Source organism: Ochotona curzoniae, unplaced genomic scaffold (assembly GCF_017591425.1).
Source record: "Ochotona curzoniae isolate NIBS_2020 unplaced genomic scaffold, NIBS_Ocur_1.0 contig_2210, whole genome shotgun sequence".
NCBI classification, from domain to species: Eukaryota; Metazoa; Chordata; class Mammalia; order Lagomorpha; family Ochotonidae; genus Ochotona; species Ochotona curzoniae.
Window position 1 is genome coordinate 7609800 of NW_024465369.1, and position 24259 is coordinate 7634058.

The window sequence follows — 24259 nt, forward strand, 5'->3', positions numbered from 1 at the left end:
GCTTGGGTCCAGAAATATTTCAGATGTTGGTGGGTTTTCAGCATATTTACATATGTATAATGAGATATCTTGGGGATAACACAACTCTACACATGAAATTCTTCAACAATATTTCATATACATTCTATACATATAGCCTGAAGTTATTTTTATACATTATTTGTAGTATGTCTGCCTTTTGACTGCACACTGTCACACGGGGTCAAGAGAGAATTTAGACCTGAGGTCTTACGTGCAAACTGTTTCTAGTTTGGAATCTTTTTCGAGTTTGTATTTTTAAATGAAAGATGTTTGTGCTAGACTTCTACTTCATCATTTGATTTTCATAAATGATTCAAAACTGTTAGTATTGTAAGTGAAAACCACAAAGTCAGGGACATTATGACCATCAGCAAATGATTTCTCTTTTTTTTGTTAAGAAATTACAAGATTTATAACAGATAATCCTAAACTCTCAAAAAAGAGGTAGGGGGCATAAAGATCTTGAAGATTCAGGTATTTTCTTTAGAAAGGTTATGACATGAGTGGCAAAATCAAATGTAGACAGCACATTTTTACAAACGTACAAAAGGTCAAATGTACAAATAAATATAGGAATAATGAAGAGTTTATCTTTCTTGCTTCTTTTAGTCATTATTTTGGAGTTTCTTATGGGCAAAATAAAAGATGAAATAAAATGCATTTTTAAAAATCTGCTGTGTCAAAACAAAAACAAAATCTCCTGGAACTAAATGAAATACTAAGTATGTGTGATGCACGATTAATATAAAAATCTGTTATATTTTTTACAGTCCCATATACTAACAATAAATAGCCTGTAGGTAAAACTTTAAAAAGAATCATAGTAACAGGAATGAAATGAAATAAGTCGGAGCAACCACAAAAATCTGTTTAAGAAACCCAAAAATGTAAAACATTTCTAGGAGATGTTAACAAAGCATGAACAGAGATACATTCTTCTCATGGTTTGTAAAATTAGCTACTGTTAAACTGACATTTCTCCCCATTTTGCTAACTTATATCTACTGCTGTACTTTCCACAAACCTCCCTGTTAATGGTGTGGGAGACGGCCCAAGCACTTAGAGCTCTGCACCCACATGGGGGATTTCGAGCAGGTCCCAGCTCCTGGCTTGTTGTGACCACGTGGGTTGGGGAATGAACCAGTAAAGAAAAGATTCAAATTCTCTCTCTCTCTCTCTCTTTCTCTCTTACCTTAATTCTTGGCAACCTTGCCCTTCAAATGAATAAATAAAGCCTTATTCTTTAAGACACAACATGAGTTTAAAATAATACAATATAAGAAATGTGCTTCATTTCTTTAAAGAAAAATAAATAATTTTTTGAGTGATAAACAATAAGAAATCTTTTTGTCAAAAAAATTAAAAATTAACCTGAAGTTTAGCAGAAACTGATAAACTACTTCTAGCACTTATATGAAAGTGTAAAGGATATGAAACGTCTAAAGTTGAAGATGGTATTAACCCAATTAAATAGGTAAAAATTCTGAAAAGACAATTTACTCAAGTAGATAACACATGCATGCAAATAAGCATGTAAAAAGGTGGTTAACATTATTATACATTAGGGAAAATCAAATTATAATAATATACTCTTTTACATATATGTATGTTCATGCATATGAACATATGTTTAATACTTAACTCTGGATCCTGACTCTAGCTTAACATTCATGCAGATCCTGGAATACAGCAGCTAAGGCTCAAGGCTCTGTGTTCTGTCTGGATTGAGTTTATGATTCATGGTTTATACTTTGTCTTGATATATATATATATATATTATGTTTTGGAAGGCTATATGACAGAGAGGGAAAGAGATAGAGGTCTTCCAATCCCCTGGTTCACTCCTTAAATGGCACCAACAACCTCGGCTGGGCGAGGTCAAATCCACGAAGCTGATATTCAAATTGATCTACCATGTGGTGCCAGGGGTCAAAGCAGGACTAGAATGGTGTCCATATGGGATGTTGCTATTACAGGTCATGGTTAACTATTGCACTATTGCATTCATCCCTGCATACTATCTCTTGATGAGTTTTAGAGTGAATAAAACCAAAGTCTTACCATATTACAGGTTTCATGGATCTGAAACAATTTACAGGAGCTTCATGGTACATAAACAATTTTTTAAAACAAATTTAATGTTCTCTCAAAATTTACAATTTCAGCCAGCATTTACCTGTTTATTGTCAGATATTTTAGTTTATTGAAGGAAATTGAACCATGCAGCTATCCAGGGACTTGTAAATAAATGTTAACAACAGCTTTATTTATAATGGGCACCCACTGAAAAATACTATAACATCTGTACAGTTGAGTGCACAAACACATGGTATAGTCAACTAACAAAGCTGCTCTCACCAAAACTGACACTGAATCCTCCAAGGTCATTATAACCATACCTTGTCTGTGGGCATGTCCTTAGGACAATTTCAGCATAATTCCTTTTAAGTCAGCTCAGAATCTCCCATTCTTACTTCCTGATCATTCTAAATTTCAGAACAAATTCTTCAGTTAGTGTTTTCCTCCATGGGAAATCTGGTCACCACCAACTTATAGCAAAATCCTATTAGGTCAGATCGGTCATTTTCCTCAGATGGTCTTTGAGGGTGGAGGGAAGCTTGTATATCCATTTGATCATGAGATTTAACACTGAATACAGGATCCATCCGCACCACTCTTCCAGGCTATGGCAAAGCACACTGTAAACCCTCTCTGTCCATCTGAGTTCCTTGGGGCTCCATTTCATAAAATATAGCCCCAAGGAACTCAGATATATATATCAGAACCACAGGTTCCTCCCTGGATAGAAATAATGGGAACCTGTGGATTTGAAATACAAAGCCCCTTCCCCAACTGCCCAGATCCTGCAGAGGAGCTGATAATGTCCCTGCCTCTAGCAGCACCTGCTCTTCCAGGTACCAAGTCCTGTTCCTGGTCACTAGCTACCATTTTCCTGCAATCTTCTTTTTATTCAGGGTGAAGATTATTCTCTGTCTGCTATTAAACTCCATTGCAGGGTAAGAAGTTTAACCTAACAGTCAAGACGCTGATAACACAATTGATTCTCCTATCAGAGCACTTATGTTCTGTAGTTAATTCTGGATCCTGACTCTAGCTTATGTAACATTAGTGCAGATCCTGGAACACAGCAATTAAGGCTTTGTGTTGTTTCTCCCACATGGCAGCTCTTGATTGAGTTTCTGATTTGTGGCTTCTACTTTGCCTTGCCCCAATCATTTCACGGATTTGGGGCAACAACAACGAACCAAATTGCTGTTGCTGCTTCTACATGTGTGCATCTCCCTTCTCTCTGTGTCAGGAAGTCAAATGACAATATTTCAAGTTCATTTTTGTGGTTCTCATACCTTTTGAATATTTCCTGAACAAAGTCTCTTCTACTATTTAGCAAGTATCATCATTTTTTTAAAAAAAAACATGTCCAATAGGAATACTACTAAGCAAAAGCAAACAGATTCATCTCTGCTGTATGTAACAACATGGATAATCTTCAAAGTAACTGTTGTAAGAGAAAGAAACCATGAAAAATGTATACATCCTGAAAGGTGCCATTCATTCAAAAAAAAAATTACAAACATGGGCCCAGCACGATAGCCTAGAGAACAAATCCTTGCCTTGAATGCCAGGATCCCATACAGGTTCTGGTCCATGCTGCAGCAGCTCAACTTACCATCCAGCTCACTTCATGTGGCCTAGGGAAGCAGTAGAGAATGGCCCAAAGCCTTGAGACTCTGCTCCCACATGGGAGACCCAGAAAAAGCTCCTGGCTCTTGGATTTGGCCCAGCGCAGCTCTGGCAACTGGAACCACTTGGGGAATGACACTACAGACAGAAGATCTTTCTCCCTGTCTCTCCTTCTCTCTGTAAATCTGTCTTTCCAATAAAAATAAAATCTTCAAAGTTCACAAGAAGGGGAACTTATACAGAATAAAAAAGAAACAAGATTTTCTGGGGTTGGAGTATATCAGTGCACAGTAGAAAGAGCTGCAAGGACAAGAAAAAACTTGTAACAGTCATAGACAGGTTCCTTCTTTGCAGGATATGATAGACACATGGCTAGTGAGTGTTTGTGTATGCATATGTATGAAAATCTAGAATATATAAGAAAATAAATGAATTTATTATAGAATAATTAAATTTATTGTGTTCATTTAAATCTAAATCATAATTATGCTAACCAGATAGTTCTCAACTTTTCAGAAAAACAGTGAATAAAGTTTATCTTAAATTTAGATACAGGGCCCAGTATAGTAGCCTAGCAGCTAAAGTCCACAATTTGAAGGCACCAGGATCCCATATAGGCTCCGGTTCATGTCCCGGCAACTCTGCTTCCCATCCAGCTCCCTGCTTGTGGCCTGGGAAAGCAGTCGAGGACGGACCAAAGCCTTGGGACCCTGTACCTGTGTGGGAGACCCAGAAGAAGCTCCTGGCTTTGGAATTGCGCAGCTCCGACAGTTACTGCCACTTTGGGAGTGAATCATTGGGCAGAAAATCTTCCTCTCTTTACCTCCTCCTCTCTGTGTGTCTACCTTTCTAATAAAAACAAATTATTCAAAAAAGAAAAGAAAACATATCATAGATATACACAATGGAATATCATTTTCTATGTAAAATGAAAAAATTCCAATATTTTTGCAAAAAATTTAGGTTTCAGTCTGAAGGTTTAGTGACTAAATCCTTGCTTTACAAATGCTGGGATCCCATATCAGCACCAGGTCTTTCCCAGTTGCTCCACTTCCCATCCAGCTCCTTGCTGTGGCCTAGGAAAGCAGTCGAGGATGGACCAAAGCCTTGGGACCCTGCACCCGCATGGGAGATCAGAAGGAGGCTCCGGATTCCTGGCTTCAGAGCGGCTTTGCCCCAGCCATTGCAGCCACTCAGGGAGTGAACCAGAGGACAGAAGATATTTCTCTGTATCTCCCTCTCTCTCTCTAAATCTGCCTTTCCAATAAAAATAAATCAATCATAGAAATAATATTAAACCATGAGAAAAGGAGAGGAAAATACATGAAATTCTTTCTCACATTGGATAGTAAAAAAATATCCATCTGGATTTTCAATATGATTACTAGAGACTGGAATTTGTAGAAGATGGAAATACAGAAGGTAGTTGGATAATTGACTCCAAACTAGAGTCTGACAGCATGACAGATTCGAATGTTCCAAAAGACCGTGGGCAGCTGAAGACAAGGATGTGTGACACATTGTATAACGACCTGGAAGAAAGGAGCTGTGGGCTTCAAACTCAAAGAAAATGATGGCAAATAGAAAGGCTAGTTGCTTGGTTTAATTGGCTTTTTTTTTGTAAATGTCATGGATACTGCATTATGCCCCATTTAAATTTACAGAATTACATGCAAATCAGAATTTCTAAAAATAATAGATAAAAAATAAAAAGAAATGAAGAAAATGTAAAATTTTAGCCAGAATGGAGCAAGACTACAGCAGTCCAGCATTTCCTCTGAAAGCAATTTCCCAATGGAAGTATACAGAGCCGAGTATATAGCAAGAAAAAGAGTGGAAGGAGGGCGATAAAAATTATTTTTTATATCACTGATTTGTTTTTTCCTACTTTTGGCACCACCCACTACTCAAAAGAGCATGATCTTTATAAACTGCTATGAAAGGATACAAGTTCAATGTCCTTCATATTTCCTAGTCATTCCCTCAATTCTCAAAGATAACAGGTGTTCTGAAAGCTGTCCTTAGTTCTCCAATCAAAGTGTAAGAAATAGCCAAATACAGGACATAGCCTAAGTGCTTTTAATTTTGAGGCTTTAGCGTTGTACTGCCCCACATGCCTGGCCTCTTAGGCTTACTGAACTAAAAGTTTTCTAAACCTCTGGCTGGAAAATCAGAAGCCAACAGAAGTATTATGGCATAGAATTCTGAGCTTTTCATCTATTTATTCCACCTCTCTACTCATGCCTAAGAAGATAATTTGCCAATTTCATTTCCTTCCAAAAAGGAGAAGGTGCCATAGAGTCAAAGTGCCAGGCATCTGGACACTCAAGCTTTTTGAATCACGGATAAAATCAAATTTTAAATGTAAGAGGGCAACTATCTCCAAAGAGGATAAGAAAATGGCAGTCTTGATTTGTAGTGTAAAACCTTGTTTCACAAAATGACTTGAGACTTCTTCTTATGTTCTTTTTTGCTTCAGAAAAGTCACCATTATCCATGCATGGCACAATGTTGTAGCATTATGGTTTTCACATAATTTGTATGCTTCCAAACACACATACAAACAAACATAAATGTGCTCAAATGCATAAGAATCTTGGGAAACAAGAGCTAAAACACATTTCTTAAATTATTGGAAATCTGAAAAAATTACAAATATACAGTAAGTTTATTGGCTTAATTGAAAGCATTCATCTTTAATATTTCTTTTGAAATAGTTTACTCTTTCCTAGTCTATTGATACTTGGAAACAGGGCTTTGAGGTAACCAACATCAAATCACATGGATTGGACTCCCAAGATAGGATTTATGTCTTACAGAAAAGAGAAAAAAGTGATGACATGAAGAGAAAAGCTCTCTTCTTGCTGTGTGACAATGCATTACAAAGTCCGTCATTTTTAAGGCACAATGACGACCCTCACCAGAACCCAATTTTGTTGACAGCTTGAGCTCAGATTTTCAAGCAGTCTCAAGAATTTTTAGAAGTAAATGAGCATTAGTTAAGCCTCCTAGGCAATGGGATTTTGTAATAGCAGCTGGAGTTAAGACAATGTTTTCTCCTCCCTTTTAGAAGGGACAACTTTCAAATTTGTATCTGCTTTGAATTTTAATGAGTATTTTTTAAACAATTCAGCACCAGAAGGTGCAGATGGCTTGCCACGAGACTGTAAAAATGATAACCTCTTCAGTATGCCATCTGGAAAGATTGTCTTGGGGAAGAAGTGCATGAATAAACAAGTAGAAAAAAAAGGAAGTTGGAGCTGAGTGTATATGTGTCGAAGTCAGGAGCAAGTGGGAGCATGGAGACCTGGGGATATGCCAAGTGTAACTGTGGCTCAGACACTGGGGAGAAGATCTTCCCATGAGCCTGGAAGGAGTTGAGAAAGGCACAATGTTCTTTACATGACAAGTAGAACAATCTGTTTGAAAAATAACAGACATTTACTAATGCATATTAGGTTTGTAATCTCAGTAATGTTTTGTAATATCAAAGACTATTGTGCTGCTAGTACAGAGACTGTATTAGACAAGAATCAAGAGTATGGGGTCGATGCAATGGTAGTAAGGTTAAGCCTCTGCTTATGGTGCTGGCATCCAATAGAGATGCTGATTGGAGTCCTAGATGCTCTATTTCCAATCCAGCCCTCTGCCAATATGCCTAGAAAGTAGCAAGCAGATGGTCCAATCCTTAGGTATCTATACCCAAGTGAGAAATCCAGAAAAGGTTTCTGGTTCTGGCTTTAAACAAGCCCACTTCTGGCTATTGTATCCCTTTCAGGATTAAAATAAAATAGTAAAAATAAAATAATAAAAAAATAGTAAAAAAAAATAGTTTTCTTAAAAAAAAAAACACCAAATACCAAAGATAACAATCAAAATCTATCATGTTGCTCTAGTAAAATGATTACGCCCTTTCTATTTCTAGTGAGAAGAAAGGAAGAAGCAAGACACTTAGAAGAGCAGTATTTATAAAAGGACTTCTTAATTTATTTTTGTCATTAGCCCACCGGGTTTTCATTAATTAATTTACCTTTGCAGTATTTGAAACTCACCAGTTAACACTTCAGACATGTTTATAAGGCATAGGATTTCCAGAACTTAATAATGTATGATTTAAACTTCATATTAATCAGTGTGAGAGATATTTTCAAAATTGTATTTATTTGGGAAACAGAAAACAGCATGAAAGACTTTAGGGTTCTCATTTACTGAATCACTATCCAAAGACCCACAATAGCCAGAGTTGAGTTAAGCTGAAGCCAGTCTAAAACAGTCTAGGTCCACTAAGTTGGTGGACATCACCCAGCTATTCGACACATCATTCAGGGAGCTCATTATTAGGAAGCTGAAACTGAAATCAGAGCGTGGGCTTGAATCCAAGCAATTCCATATGGGATGCATATGTCTTAGCCTGCATTTTGATAGGCCAAGTACCTTTCTTCATAATGTTATTTTATTTTGTTCTTTACCGAGAAACATTGAATCTTGAAGAATTTATATAATGAGCACAATGTTGCACATTTCTAGGTAATTTTAGATTATTTTATACTCAACATCTAAATAAGTCTTTTGAAAATTTATTTATTTAAAAGGCAGATGCATGGGCCTGGTGCAGTGGCCTAGTGGCTGGAGTCCTTGCCTTGAATGTGCCAGTATCCCATACAGACACCGGTTCTAACCCCTGTGGCCAACTTGCCATCCAACTCCCTGCTTGCAGCCTGGGAGAGCAGTCAAAGGACAGCAGTCAAAGGACAGCAGTCAAAGGACAGTTCAAATTCTTGGGACCGTGCACCTACGTGGGAGACCTAGAGGAGGTTCCTGATTCCTGACTTCAGATCGGCACAGTTCTGGCTGTTGTGGTCACTTGGTGTGTGAATCCTTGGATGGAAGATTCCTCTCTGTCTCTCCTCCTCTCTGTATATGTGACTTTGCAATAAAAATAAATAACTCTTTTTTAAAAAAAAGGCAGACACAGAGAATGGATATCCTATACACTGGTTGAATCTCCTAATACAGCAGAAGCTCCTAATAGCAGCAGAAGCTAAGCCACATGAAAGCCTAGAGCCAGGCTGAAGCTGGAAGTCAGGAACTTAATCCATGTCTCACACATGTTGACATACATCCAAACACTTGAGCCATCACCTGCTGCATCTCAGGGTTTGCATTAACAGCAGCTGGAATCAGGCCCAGAGATGAGTTATTCCATATACCTCATATGCTTCCCAAGTATCAACGCTTAGGCCAATGCTTACTTCTGAATTCATTTCTTATATATAAGACATTATATACTGTATTTATATTGAATTCTGCTTAGTAAAATCACAAATCATGCTCATTTCTTTGATTTTTCAACTGTCACTAAGCAATAGATACTCAAACATTGTTGATTTAATTAGAATGAATCCTTTAATAGATACAATCACTAAAGTTGTCTTTATGGAGAGTCATATAGACATCAAAGTTTTACTATGTTGTCATCTAGAGCTCACAACAACTGTTTTCGTAAAATTTATTTTCTAACTTGTGCTGACATCAGGGAATGGGGAAAACCAGTTTTAAACTCAATCTCTAACTACTCATACTGGTTTTGTGGAGTACAATAGGGTCCATTAGTACTTGAGCTGCCTCCAGCCATTTCTTTTGTGATTAAAGTCCATATGGAACATAGAAGAGAAATCCATCAATTTATAAATGTTTATTTCCATGTTAAAATAATTTTATCTTAAGTCCACAAACCCTGCACCTTGAATGCCTCATTGGAATTTTATTTGCAGTGTAGAAGTTTTGCCATCATAACTTAACTGTATGGAAACACATCAAGGAATAATTTTCATGCATTTTAACCTGGAATCGTATAAATAGGTTCATGCTCAAAACAACAATCCACATTCCCTCAAAAATTATATTTCCTAACACACTTAATCTCACGTGTCTTTATATATAGGCCATGAAGTCACTTTTTTTGTGATTCCATTCAGTTAAATTGAAGTGCCCCTGTCATTCATTGTGTGCCTTTTACATCTTGCAACTTCACTCGCACCTCACCAAAATCAACCAAGAAACACAAAAATATTCAGTTTTATAAACTAGAAGAAGTCTTTCCTACACCTAGAAATCAATTAGTTTCAAAGACAGGAATATGGGACTCTTTCAAACATGCTAGTCAATTGTCTAATTGACAATAGCAGACGGTGATCACTATGATAAAGAACAACTTGTCCCTGATGTGGCTGCCCCTGGCTGAGTGCTACACATTTCAGAGAAATAACTGAATTTGCTTTGGACTTGGGAGAATGATGATGTGATAAGTTAATAACTCAAAAATTAGACATATTGAAAATAATAATGGATGATGATTATATTTGATTTCTTCCAAGGCAGTTAATGGATACATACAAAATGCCCAAATTCCTTTGGCATCTGACCAATTTTGAAATGAATAAACTTCACAGTAATCATCAAGAAGTCTTCCCATAGCTAAAAACAGAAACAACAAAATCAGAAGACAGAACTGCCATTAATACAGGCTGTGAGGATTGTAGGGGAGATACAACGATTTTGCATAATTCATACCACATCAGAGTTAGACCAAAACAGTAAGTTCACAGTGAGTGTTAAAGCAGCACAGTGTGGAGGTCTCAGTTCATAGCAAACTGGTGATCAAATGGAAGAAAGAAGCTGTAAGAATCCAAACATGAAGTGATGTATCTCAAATGTGCACTACTACCATGAAGAAAAACTTGAAAATCTTATCCTATTTTTAAATGAAATGTATGTAGCTCTTAACACAATAAAGCTTTTTAGCAGTGAGTGTTTTATTAGCCTTATTAGAAGGACAATTGATCAAATGGTTGAAATGCCATTGGGACTCTTGAATTCCATATTGGACCACCTGACTCAGCTCTCAATCGCAATATTCCTGGAATGAGCACACAGGGAAGGTGGCTCAGGATGTGCGTACCAGGGACCAGCTTTGTGATGTAGGAGGCAAAGCCACTGCCTATGTTACTGATTAGGGTAACTCAGTATTAGGGAGATTGGGGAAAACATAAGGGAAATCCCAGGGGCCTATGGGACTGTATTATAAAATGATGATGATGATAATAATAATGCATAAAAGATTTAAAAAATAAAAACAATAAGAAAAAGATGATTGGATCTTATTTTAATTTTTTTAACAATTATAAACTATACACAATCAACTAAAGAATTTTTAAATTTAATGTTTGATCATTTTCTTAGTAAACTTAATGTCTACTTGGATGAAATCTTTAAATTTCATTTATTTAGGCTAACATATCAGCCGAGAGTCCCAAGGGCTGAACGAGTTATGCTGTTTTCTAATTTTGTGATATAATTTAAAATCAGTTTTTGAACCCAGCAAGTCAAATGACCTGGACAGCGGCACTTTAGAAACCTTTATTTGCCTTTGCTGCATTGCTGCTGTTGCACTGCTTACAATTCTGGATATTAAGATTCTGTGTGTCTTCAACTTTTTCATGAGGAGAGTGAGGGATAGGTCTCTAATGAAGAGCAGGATACACCTTCCCCCAAATTGTCATTTCAGTGTTTGAGAAAAGCCTGACATTGTGCAAACCTAAAGTCCCTTCAAGCAGGACAGAAAAGATGACTTAGATGGAGAGAGAGAGAGCGAGCGCGAAAGGGGGAGAGAGAGAGAGAAAGTATATCACCCACTAGTTTAGTTCTCATTAGGCCACAACACTGAAGCCAGGAGGCAGAAATTTCTTGCACATCTCTTCTATAGGTATGGTGCCCCAGCACCCATTCTCTGCCTTTCCAAATGTCTCACCAGGAAGGGGTCTCAGACTGGTGTCTACAGATGATGCAAGTGTTACAGGAGGTAGCCTAACCCACTCAGACTGGTGTCCACAGATGATGCAGTGTTACAGGAGGTAGCCTAACCCATTTTGCCACAGCACTGGTTCCAGGCTCTGGTGAATCGGCTTCTGAGACCCAAGAAATTTTTTCAAATAATTTAAAAAAATATATGAGATAATGGCATTTTACTGGACGTCTTCCTATGTGGAGGAATTTTACTTTTGTTTTTGGTTTTAATCACATCACACAACATTTACTTAAGAAGTAATTGTTAAAATAAAATTCTGTACTTTTTAAGAAAGCAATGTTTTGCATGCATATTAACATGCCAGTTAAAACACCTATATCCTACCAAATGACTTGGTTTGAATCCCATCTTTAGCTCTCAACTTTTGCTTCCTGTTAATGTGCAATCTGGGATGCTTCAAGTGATAGATTAAGTGATTAGGTACCTGCCATGTGAGAGAAACACAGAGTGAGCTCCTAGCTCCTGGATTTTGTCTGTACCACCCAAGCTGTTAGGTGCATTTAGAAAGTAGAGCACTGGATGGGAGCTCTCTTTCTCTGCATCTGTCTCGCCTATTCAAATTTATCAACAACAAAAAGTAAAAAAATGGTGGATAAAGCTTGTTTCAATGTCCTTATAACTTCACTATTTTTTCAAAACTTGTGACACAATAGAATATAGAATATCTTTGTATGAGTTCAGAGGATACAATGTAAATTGGTACAACCATTATGAAAGTCATTGCCCAGAGATTCTTCAGAAAACTAAGTAGAGATCTACCAAATGACCTACTTCTGCCACTCCTGGTGATTTTTATAAAGGGGATGAAATCAGAATAAGAAAGAGATACCAATATCCTACTCATAACAGCAGAGATTTGAAATGGACATGCCTGCCCATCAGATGATGAATAAATAAAGAAAATGTATTATACATATACACATACATGTATTCAAGGTAAGATTACCATGAAAAGAATGAAAGTCTGATATTAGCTACAATATGAAGGCAAGCAGAAATTATTATGCATGGTACAATAAGCCAGTCTCAGAAATACCAATAATACCTATTTCTCTTATTTGAGGAAGCTAATACATAGGAAGTATATGAAAATTGTGTGGATGTCATATAATTTTGCTTCTCTGAACCAATGCACTCCTCTTTCTCCACATTAAAAATATGGAGATGGAGAGGTACTGAAGACTCTGAGTATTAACGATACTTTGTTCTTAATTGAGGTGCTGTTTATGAAAGCATTCAGAGGAGAAAAAACCCATTTAACTGTACATTTTTGCACATTTCTTAGAAGGCATATTGTATTTCAATAACATGCTTAAAACAAGAACTGTCACACTTCTTGTAGAATAACAACAAAACCAGCAAAGTATCATCCCAATCAATTAAAAGCTCCAACATAACATCAACAACCATTTACAACCTTATGGCATTAATTGACATGGTATTGATTAACAATATGTTAATAGGAAAATGCGGGTTCTTAACTACATCCTGTGACTTCTTCATAGACATTTCAATTTTTGGTTTATATTCAACCGGATTCCGTACACCTCAAACTGGCTATAGATTACTATTCAGCTGTCTCATCTATTTTAATTTTTGTATTTAGCTGTTTGATACTTTGCTGGCTTTGCTTTCAGACCAGAGATGGTCTCACTAAGAAATCGTTGAACCCACTAGGATAATAAGACACTGGTCTTTATGTTTGGTGAATGCTTCCAGTGAAAGAACCTCAACTGAATTTGAACTGTGGTAATGCAGCAAGGTGGAGAAATCCACCATGGGAAGAGGGTTCGGGGAGCGGTGGGGGGAATCCCAGTGCCTATAACACTGTGTCACATAATGCAATGTAATTAATTTAAAAAAATTATGTCATTGCAAAAAAAAAAAGAATAACAACAAAAATAACTACTCTCCCCAAATTTGCACACTAAAGGAAATTCGGTCTGGTCGGATTCATTTATACGTGTAAATAGACTTCCTATAGTGTGCTAGGTTCTTCTGTTGTTCCAGGTTGTTTATTTAGGTTTCATAGTGTTCACTTCCTAGAAGAATTTGGAGACATCTCTCCACTTTTAGTCAATCATGGTTACAATAAAAATGACCCAAAATTCTGCCAAACAGCTACAAACCCAGTGCTAAGTTAAAGTGTATTTGTAAGGTCCAGTTCATAATCAGTTTCTTCTAATAAAATGTTTGTCCAGTACACTAGGCTTAACTCCCCCAATTTTTCACAGACATTTCCCACCCAGAGCCATTAGGATATTAGCGGATTTCCATACTTGCAATGGTTTTTCCTAAGGACTGATTAGAGTAAAAACAATTAATTAAGCTACACATTTTAAACAATTTGCTACAACTGACCCTTATGGTGTAATACAAATGAGCATAAATGTGACGATAAAGGGAATTATTTCTATGTTTTCAGTTCACTTAAAATATAGTAATTTACTCTCTCTACATGTTAAAATGCATTAGCTGCATCCCAAACTCTGACATGTCACATCTACCTTCCTGCAATTGATATAATTAAGGGTTATTATAATATATGACATTCAAATATTCCATAAATGCCATGCTCTGCTTAAATTTAACGCTGCCAGAAGTCTTTTTCTTCATTTTAATGTAATTTCCTACGCATTTAAACTGCTTTATACAATTCATATTAAAGATAAATGATCGGAGATACACTGTTTAGGAAGGTAGGAAACAAGTACTTTTGCACTGGCTGAGTTATTTGTATAAGGTATCAGTGGCATTTTGACTACTGCCACTAACATGGCTTAAATGGCATGATACATAAACATAGCGACTCTTTCAATTTGCTCAGAAAAAAAAATACCAGTAATTTAGTAATGAGAGTATCAATGAATGAAGGTAATATACTCAACTTCTTTATACAAAGCAAGGATTTGTTTCACTTAGCTTGAGTCATTAAATATTAGAATTTTACACCTGTCAGGATAAGACCCAAAATAGGCAGTTACAATTGTATATTGTATTTATTTTCACTGGAAAGTCAGATATACATAAAGGAAGAACAGAGAGAAAGATCTTCCATCTGCTGGCCTACTCTCTTAGTGTTTGCAACTGTTGGATCTGAGCCCATCTGAAGCCAGGAGCAAGAAGCTTCCTCCAGGCTCCCACGTTGGAGTAGAGTCCCAAGGCTTTGGGCCATCTTCTACTGTTTTCCCAAGCCACAAGTAGGGAACTGGAGACAAGTGGAGGATCTGAGGCACAAATCAGTGCCCATATTGGAAGCTGGTGCTTGAAGGTAGGGGATTGCCAACTGAGCCATCTGACTGACCTCAAATACTATACCAAATGTCAACGACAATCTGAACTTAGACATTTTCAAATAAATAGAGTATAACAAACAGGGAAATGTTTAGTACTGTTAGAAATGAATTGATGGTGGTCGGCAATTTCACATAAATGAAATAAAAGTTTCTCCAAATATTTCAGGCAAATGATTATGCTGTTATCCTTCCTAACAACGTCCAGCCTTTTTCCTTAGCCCAAATATTTAGTTATGACTGGATAAGTCATATATTTGACCCTGTGGTTGTTTTCAAGAAAGAGCAGGTACTAATTCTGTGTTGAATACAAAAGGGTCTGGAACTAAATGCATACATTATAGGGAGTGCTTGTAGGTACAGGAATCTGCTTTATAATGATGAGCAAACTATGAATTCCTGAAATGAGAAAATTCATCAGGCTGGTTTCTAAAAGCCATCTGGCTCTAACAGCCTAATTACCCAAGCTAAATTCTAACTCCCTGTAGGCACAAATGAAGATTTGTGACGTTTTCCACATTTTTCACATATCCCAATGTTTGAAAAAAAAAAAACACTTCATCCCTTTGCTTTTCTAAAATGCAGACTGACAAAAGCAGCGAAGGAAGGGATGGGAGGGAAGAACAGAGGGGAAAAAAGAGAGAGAAAAAGAGAGAGAGAGAATAATTCTGCTCCACAGGGGGCCACTCTGCCAATTTGCACAACAGCCAAGGCTGGACCAGGCTGAAGCCAGGATCTCTGAAGTCCAATGGGACCTCCGCTGTGAGAGCCTTGAGGACTTGAACCATGCCATTGTGGGTAGTAGAGACTCCAGCATGTGTTGTGTCACAGGTGTATTATCAGGAAGTTGGATGGGAAGCAGAGCTGGGGCTTGATCTCAAACACTCTTGTTCATTATGCAGGCACTGCACACAGCAGCATGAGTCACTGTACCACAATGCTATCCCTTACTTGTAGACAATTAATTAAAGACAAGTAATCCATGCGTGTATATTATATAAGTGGCTTATGAAAGATGTTTCCAATAAAGTCACCTGTGTTAATGTTAGCAATGTTATAAATTCTCATATTCAATTGTAATGTACATTTAGTTTGCACTATATAATAATTGGTTACTTTCAATATCCTGTGTGAATTTAGGAAGAAAAAAAAAGGATACAGTTTTGGAACAGCTTTAGCTCAACAGAAAAAATAAAAGAAATAAAATAGCAGGTTCCACAAACCAGAAATTGGGCATTGGGAAAGCATTACAAGAGTGAATAAGGCTTGATTTTCATACTGCAGACCACAACCAGGAAAATGCCCCTGTCATACTGGAATCCACAAGTTGAAACCTACTGGCTTGTGTTTGTTGTCACTTAAGAATTTGTGATAGAAGATCTACTCCAGATACTTGCATCACAACTCCTGTTCTATGCTTTACTCCAAAAAATAATTATGCTATAATTTTGCAATTAATCTGACTCCCAAACCTTTCATTTTTAATCTCCTTAGAAAAAACTATCAGTAAAAGAAAATAAGGTAAACCAATAGCACAATGCTAATACTGCAAGTCAACCAAAATTGTCAAATGGAAGTATTTCATTTCCAAATTATAATTGCTCCCACTGGGATGATTGGGGATTCACCAGGTACACCACATCAGCAAAAGATAGGACCATCAGAATCCAGTAATTCATAAGGTCATTTGTTCAGAACAAGTCTTACCATTTAGATTCTAAGATGAGCTTCCTCGATGACACAGTTTCCATTAATCAAGTCCTCACACTCCCTGAACTGACATTCTCCAGGTAGAATTAGCCAATGGGCACACTGACAATTCCTGATTACTGTTACTCCACTTGTTTTAGCTTTTATTATTATGTGTGTAACCTGAAGCTGGTTTATAACTAATTATCACCTTACTACTTTCAAAAGACACACAGTACAGCCTCTCCTTCCTTCCTTACAGCTTTCCATTACTGGCTGCTTCCTCCTGTTGGTTACATATCCCATACACCTTGAGTATTTTATTTCTTAACATTATTAATCTTATTTCTTTAAAAAAATTCAGTGACAGGGTTTTCTGTTTAAAATAATATCACTGTAATTAGTACTGACTACAAAAAAAAGTCACATGCAAATAAAAGCATCACCACACAACTTCAGTTTCATGTTCTACCATATCCAGCCATGACCTACATGAGAAGTCAACATTCGGGTGTGGCACTTAATGTATTAAGCCTCTAATGGCATTTTTTCAAAAGATTTCTTTTTATTGTTATTGGAAAGTTAGATATACAGAGAGGAGGAGAGACAGGAAGCTCTCTTGTCAGATGACTCACTCCCTAAGTGGCCGCAACAGCTGGAGCTGAGCCAATCTGAAACCAGGAGCCACGAGCTCTTCTGGGTCTCTCAGTTGGGTGCAGGGTCCCAAGGCTTTGGGCCCTTCTCGACTGCTTTCCCAGGCCATAAGCAGGGAGCAATATGGGAAGCGGGGCTGCCGGGACATGAACTGGCAACCATATGGGATCCTAGTGTGTGCAAAGTGAGGGCTTTAGCTACTAGGCTATTGTGTCAGGCCCATAATGTCCTATTTTTATAATTCTGTAAAATTGTCCTTTTATTTTCAGTATAACATCTCCTTTACTCTAGATTTTAGAATTTGTTGACTTTGCCAATATATATTTATTTCATTTAATTTCTTATTTATAAGATTTTGACAAAATGCATCTTTTATGACACAGTTTAGCATAATTATAGTAAAAGATAGATGTATTTACTTAAATTGAGTATTTAGCAGAAAATAACTGTGAGCAATTACGCTGTAAATATTTTAACCTTCCTTTAGAATTTCACTCAAAACAATGTTTAATACTTTAAATATGAAAAAAATCCATCAGTAATGAAAATATTAAAACATTTTAAATTATAAGAATGATGCAGTTACATCAGCTGACACATTCACGAGGAGTTCCTTTTAAATGATTTTTTCTTACTCATTGCAGCTCAGCTAACAGAGAGAAGAGTGTTTGGTTGGGCAGAGCAGAAGCGATTCCACCACCTTGCCATAGCCAAGTCAATACACCCAATACTCTCAATAACCCAGCAAATTGTGGGATGCCAAATCACCCTATCCTTGCCTCTGCTCAGAAGGTCAGCATCGCCATGCTGAGTATCGGTGCTGCACATCATGAGAATGTGCCAACTGAGGAGCTGCTCTTTTGTCCCTTCCCCCACAACCACAATGTCTATAAGCCCAGTGCAGTAGACCCTGAGTGGCCATTTCCTTCACGCAATCACCCCGCCATGCAGAAGTGCTCCCAGACCATCTCTCACCAGGGAACAAAGCATCAGATTCTCTTCCCTGAAAAATAAAACTCCATCCGAACTAAAACCCTCTCTCTCACACTCTTAATTGCCTCTAACCCTAACACTTTGGTGCCAGATGCAGGTCGAGGTGAGGTCCCAGGTCTAGCCTGAGTCGGGTCCCTGGTTAAGAGCCAAGTACCATCCTCCTCCAAATTCCTCTTCTTCCTCCAAGCTCTCTGGGGCAAACAGGTGGTGAACGTGCCAGGGCAACATCCACACACTGAGTCCCTGTAGGCCATCCTCTGTGCCCGGACACTGCCTACCACCTTGCCCCTTCTTTTTCCTGTCTTTTTTCTCCCTCTTTCTAAAGGTTTCCAGTTTGCTCTCCTAGTGTGGGGATCTGAGCTGCGACAATCATGTTTTGCGACCCTAACTTGAACTAGCTTGCAAAGAAAATTCCAAATCTCTCAACCATGGCTAACATTACATACTATAGCAGTCAGGTTGTCAGCAGCCTAATACTTCTTGCATGTGATAGGTGAGTGTAGCAGGTTCCCATCCACACTTCTGCTCTTGGACTTTGCCCTCTATGTCCTGCATGTTAATTTGAAACCCCTCTGGTTATGACTCCAATAAATTAACAGATTTTTTTTTTTTTAAAAAAGCAGCCCGTTTTCCTGAAGATAACAGAATTTTCTAAGTTGTTGGCACTGTGTAACTAATATTTACTTAATGATCTTGCTTAAGATCTCTCTGTTCATAAGAATATAATCAACCATAAAGCGGGGGTGGGGGGGGGGAAAGGGAGGCTTTTTGCTGTGTTCAAGGCTCTACTTTGCCAGAAGTCAAATATAAGAATGGGGATTTGCTAGTGCAAAGAGAAAGAAAGGAAGAAAGAGAATATACAGACAAGGAGAAAGAGAAATCCTAAATTAGTTAGCATAAAATACGCATAACATGGCACTGGGAAAATAATATTTCCTTGGACTTCTCAGTGCTCCTGAACAAAGGTCTAGCCTCATGAGACACAGGATTCTTCCTAATTTAATCAGGCGGAAGATTTGATTTCACGATCCCAAGAAAGAGCATAGTCTTCAAATACTGTGAAAACTCAACTACAGCTATTCTCTTACTTTTTGGAGTCAAAAGAATAATTCAAGCAATTTCTCCACAAAGGTCACTTATAACAGAAATAGATCCCTCTGTTGAGCTCCAAGGTACCAGCAAGAATTTACCATTATTTCAAAAGATCCAAAGGAAGGAATCTCATGTTTTGAAACATCTGGGGTCTGAAACTAGGAGACACCTAGTACATATTTTTAGTTCTTAGAAGAAAGACATATTTGCACCTGTAGGATATGGGGAGAAGACATTATGACACAGCATTTAAAATAATCCTGGGGTTGGCGGCTTCCCATTTAGAGAGCCTGGTTTCAAGTCCCTACTCTGTTTTCAATTCAGCTTCCTGCAAATGAGCCTAAGAAACAATCATTGAAGGCTCAAGTACCTGGGTCCTTGTCCTACAAGTGGGGGAAGACTTAACGCTTCTCCTGGGATCATGGCTTTGGCTTGGTCCAGCCCTGGATGTTGCAAGAATTGGGGAGAAAATAGCACATGGAAGGTTCTCTTGCACTCTCGATTGCACTATTTCTCTGCATTATTTTTCTAACAAAATAAACAAATAAATAAAATCAAAGATAAATTTAGAGTGAGGAATCAGAACTATATGCATCCAGTCTCACTTTTTTTCCTTTCTACTTTTGTTAAGAGAATTGAATGGACGGCCATCTCTGCTTTTGTAAAAATAGCAGAGAACTGGTTGTTTTTAAAATCTGTCCATGCGATGTAACCTATCGCCCACTTGGAAAACTCTACCAGCTGTCACCTCATTGCTGCAGAACTAGCTGTGGAAGAACAGTGCCTCCTTGCCATCCTAGTTATCCATTTGTTGGAGAGTCTGAATGAACTGGCTTTTCCTTGACACAGCATCTGTGGCTTGTGTGGGGCAGAGTCAGAGCTTTGCAAGCGTTCTTCATATCTCTTGACAAACAGTCTAGAAATATTAGTTATTAATGAAGGACAAGTTCTTATGATGAAATGAATCGACACATTCCACACGGCTCCCTGGGTACACACAGGGAAATAAGGAGCACCACATATTTGATTGTGAGGCCTTGTGTTCCAGACTGCAGACACATTTTCAGGAGGCATGGGGGAGTCCAACTTAACCACAAAAGAAGAGATCATTTATAGCTCGGCATAAATCGTAAGTTTGAGAATGATTGGACTTGTGACAGAATAACTGTTTTCTTTTTAAAGCAGGGATATGACAGGCTATTAGGTAATTACTTTGATTTTAAATGGCTATAATTCTAATTCCCATGATAGCTCATAATAGCTCAGGGAAAGAATGAGGAAATGCAGATGAAGTTTGTCATTTTATATTTACATAGACAAAAAAATGAAAAAGAAAGAAAAAAAAAGCTAACTACAGCCTGAATTCACAAAACCTAATTCACATGAGTTAATTCATTTTATCTTTTTAAAACAGTCTTTTGGGAAGCACTGGAAATAGAGAAGAGCATTGGGACTTCTCAATTTAAAACTTATTACTTCCACAGTCTACGGGGAGGGCTACTCCCAAAATATCCTCCTGGAGTTGTCAATTTATATTCTTTCTCTGTTTCCAAAGCTAAGCACTTGAAAATGAGCAAAGAGAAATAAAATATCGCGCAGCCCAGCTGTCTGTGGGACACAAGTTTATGTCAGTCATCTTGCTCATGATGTATTGCAGTAATAAATCAAAGGAACCACACTAGTTGTGTAATTTATTACAGTAGTATATCAGCAGGGAAGCCTCCGGGAGCATGAGTTACAGACACGAACCTTGCATCCTTGTTTTATTTACTTCCTCTGAGCCTGATAGAAGAAGACAGCATGGGAGGAGTTGAAGTCAAAACCGAAAGTCTACCGTGCATAATTGTTAAAATGACATTAAACACTCATTCCAGGGTAACATAATTGAAAGTTCTAAACCTTTGCTTTGTTATTCCTGTGCTACTAAACTAAGAAGTAATAAATCCTGAAATATGATGGCCTTAAATGTTAATAACGGTGATCTGCTTTTCTCCATCTAAATGTTTCCCTTTTACTTCCTAATGATAACATTAGTGGTAATGCACCTGAACTATGCTAACATTAATTACACATATTTTATACTGCTGAAGTGATATTTTCCCTACTTTAATATTTTAACAGCTTGAGAGATCTAAGAAATATACAATATCTATTCCTCTTTAGTATTTTAGTTTTCAAACATCATAAATTTTTATCATGATTTTAAAAGGTCAGCTATTAGCCTATGATTAATTCTTCCCCAGCAAATATTGATAATTCTAACCATTTCTTCTTTTAATAAACATTTGTTGTGATGGATAAAATTACTTCATTGGTCAAATTGTTCTTATCACAAACTGAGCCTGTTGAATAAGCTAGCACTATTTTTATCAATACTGTTGTCTGCAATTATCCATTAACCACCATCTGCTACAGCATCACCACTAGTTCCTCCTGGTGCAAACAAATTTCTAATATGCATATGTCACATAATGTGGAGATATTTATAATGGAATAAAGCATTTTATAGTTAACAACATTCATATCCTTCCAAACAAAGGGTATGTGAATCTTCTTAGTATAATCTCTCATAAATTGAGCCTTTTATTAAACATGAATTTTAGCAGCCATCACTACAGCGTAACAGGTAAAACTACTGCCTGTGAAACTAGCTTCCCATATGGACACCTGTTTTTGTCCCAAATGTTTCACTTCTGTTCAAGCTCTTGACTAAAGGCCTAAAAAACGTATCAGAAGTTAGTAAAAGTGGGACACCTGAAAAATGCTAATGCCTGGCCCAGTGCTAGCTGTGGCAGCCACCTGCATAGTGAACCAGCAGATATAAAATGTTTCTCTTGCTGTCTCTGATTTTCACCCTAATGAAATAAATATAAATCATTAAAACAAAAAGAAATAGAATTTTAAATAAGATCCCCAGTCAAATCATAAGTTTATTAGAGTTTGAAAAGCACTGTCTTGTTCAGTAATACCTTCTCTATAGAGCATATCTTCAAGTTCAAGAAAATGAGATACATATTTCAACTTCAATAAGGTATGCTAATTGTTCCCTAGTGACAATTAATAATAGCTATTTACTAAATGACAACAATTATTAAAAACTTTTGATGAAGCAGCATAAATAGCAAAGGGAGCTGCTATAAAAATCAGACATTTGCAGGAACAAAATAAAGGCAGTATGCTCCTGGGGCTTCTTGGTCATGAAAATCAGGTCTTAGTGTGTCAATTTTTCCAGTCTTCACTAACAAGTTGTTGGATTAGACATGTCATAGAAAGGACACTTCAGGTCATCTCAGCCATGATGCCCCGTAAGAACAATAGTCTATATGGCCTTCCAGAAGATGTTCTCTGAGAATGAGAGCATCCATTATAATTCATACCACAATGTAGCATTCCATTCCCTCTCAGGTGTTTTTTTCCTTTTATTCCCTGTTGTTTTCTGGGATTTTGTATCTAATAGAAAACAGAGCATAAGCTCTCTCTTCAGGATTTGTTTCTGCACAAATCTGTTCTGAGATAATATTTGCCTTTTTTTACTTAAATATAATATTTACCATTGTTTGAGTGTTTCTTTGAATTAGAAGAAAACCCAGTATCAGGTGGAAAAAACAGAAAGCAACTCTAACTGAAACATTACCAAATTATAACTAAAAACCTTTGGTTATCAAGTTAGCCTAAGCCTTCTCTGGATGGATCAGATGATTGTAGGGAATTAACAACAGAATTGTCTTCCATGCAACGTTCTGAATCACATGGGAAACTATCGTGGCACCTATGTTTTTTCTGTATTATACCTAGTTTCAGACTTCTCAAAGTGGAACTTAAAAAATACCACATATTTTGTTGCACTTTGAGTAAATTCTCCTTATTTGAATAGCAGCTTCATGTATCCTAATTTTGACCATTCTTAAAAATCAACAGAGAAGCTTTAAAAACGGATATATGCCACAACCAGACATTCGATTCAAAAGTTCTTGGCTAACAGAATGATGACTTAATTGTTCTTCACTATAACAGAAAATCTCCCAAAGTTGATAATGTGCATTTGATATTAAGAAACAAAAGACTTATCAAGGATAGAACAGAACATTTAAACACTTTTGGTGGAAATGGAAATTGGACATTGTGGAAGAGTGTAACAGGTTCTTCAAAGTTAAAAAATTGAATTACTGCATGACAGCAATTTCACTGGTAGATACATTCATAAACTTGAAGGAAAGGAAATTCTTATCTACACTGCCATGCTTATTGTAGCACTGCTCACAGTAGACTAAAAATGGAATCAACTAAAGCATAACTCATAGATTAATATATAAAGGAAATATAGTAAATATATGCAATGAAACAGCATTGTCCTTAGAAAAAGGTTTAGTATAATTAGGAACAACACAGATGATCCTGTGAACATTATATGATATAAAGCAAACAAACAAAAAACAAATACTGTACGATCTTACTGACTTGCAGAAGTTAATAAGGTTGCTCTCCAGCAAGTAGAAAGAGGCAAATGGAGAAGCTATGGAGAGTTATGGTGGCATGGAAGTCACACCAGGAGAGATTGTCAACAGATTTAAAGTTGCTACAGAGGAGCTATCAGCTATACCACACAGGAAAGTGATTTTAGTAAAGGATTTTATGCTGTGTATTTTAAACCAGCTATAAAGGATTCTTAATGCTTCCCTCTAAAAAACCAATAAACGAGAGGATGGATATGCTAACTAATTATTTTGTCATTACACAACCTGTACATATATATTGAAATGTCTCATTGTACTCCATAAACCTGTGCATTATTTTATATTAATAAACTATTGTACTTCTTGTAATATAGCAGTGACATACTTTTTAAAAATATCCAAACTAAGTTTTCACGGGGTCATTAGTTTTCATTTGGCTGGTAAGCCCCTAGCATCACTTTCAGCAGCCCCAGGGGCAGCAGGGGTGGTCAGCT

The 24259-nt window shown here is 37.1% G+C and overlaps 1 protein-coding gene across 1 annotated transcript in view; it reads right to left on the minus strand.

Moving 5' to 3' along the window:
* The window catches only part of LRP1B (LDL receptor related protein 1B), a 1301643-nt gene that overhangs the window by 271739 nt on the left and 1005645 nt on the right, over window positions 1-24259 (minus strand). The window lies entirely within an intron of this gene.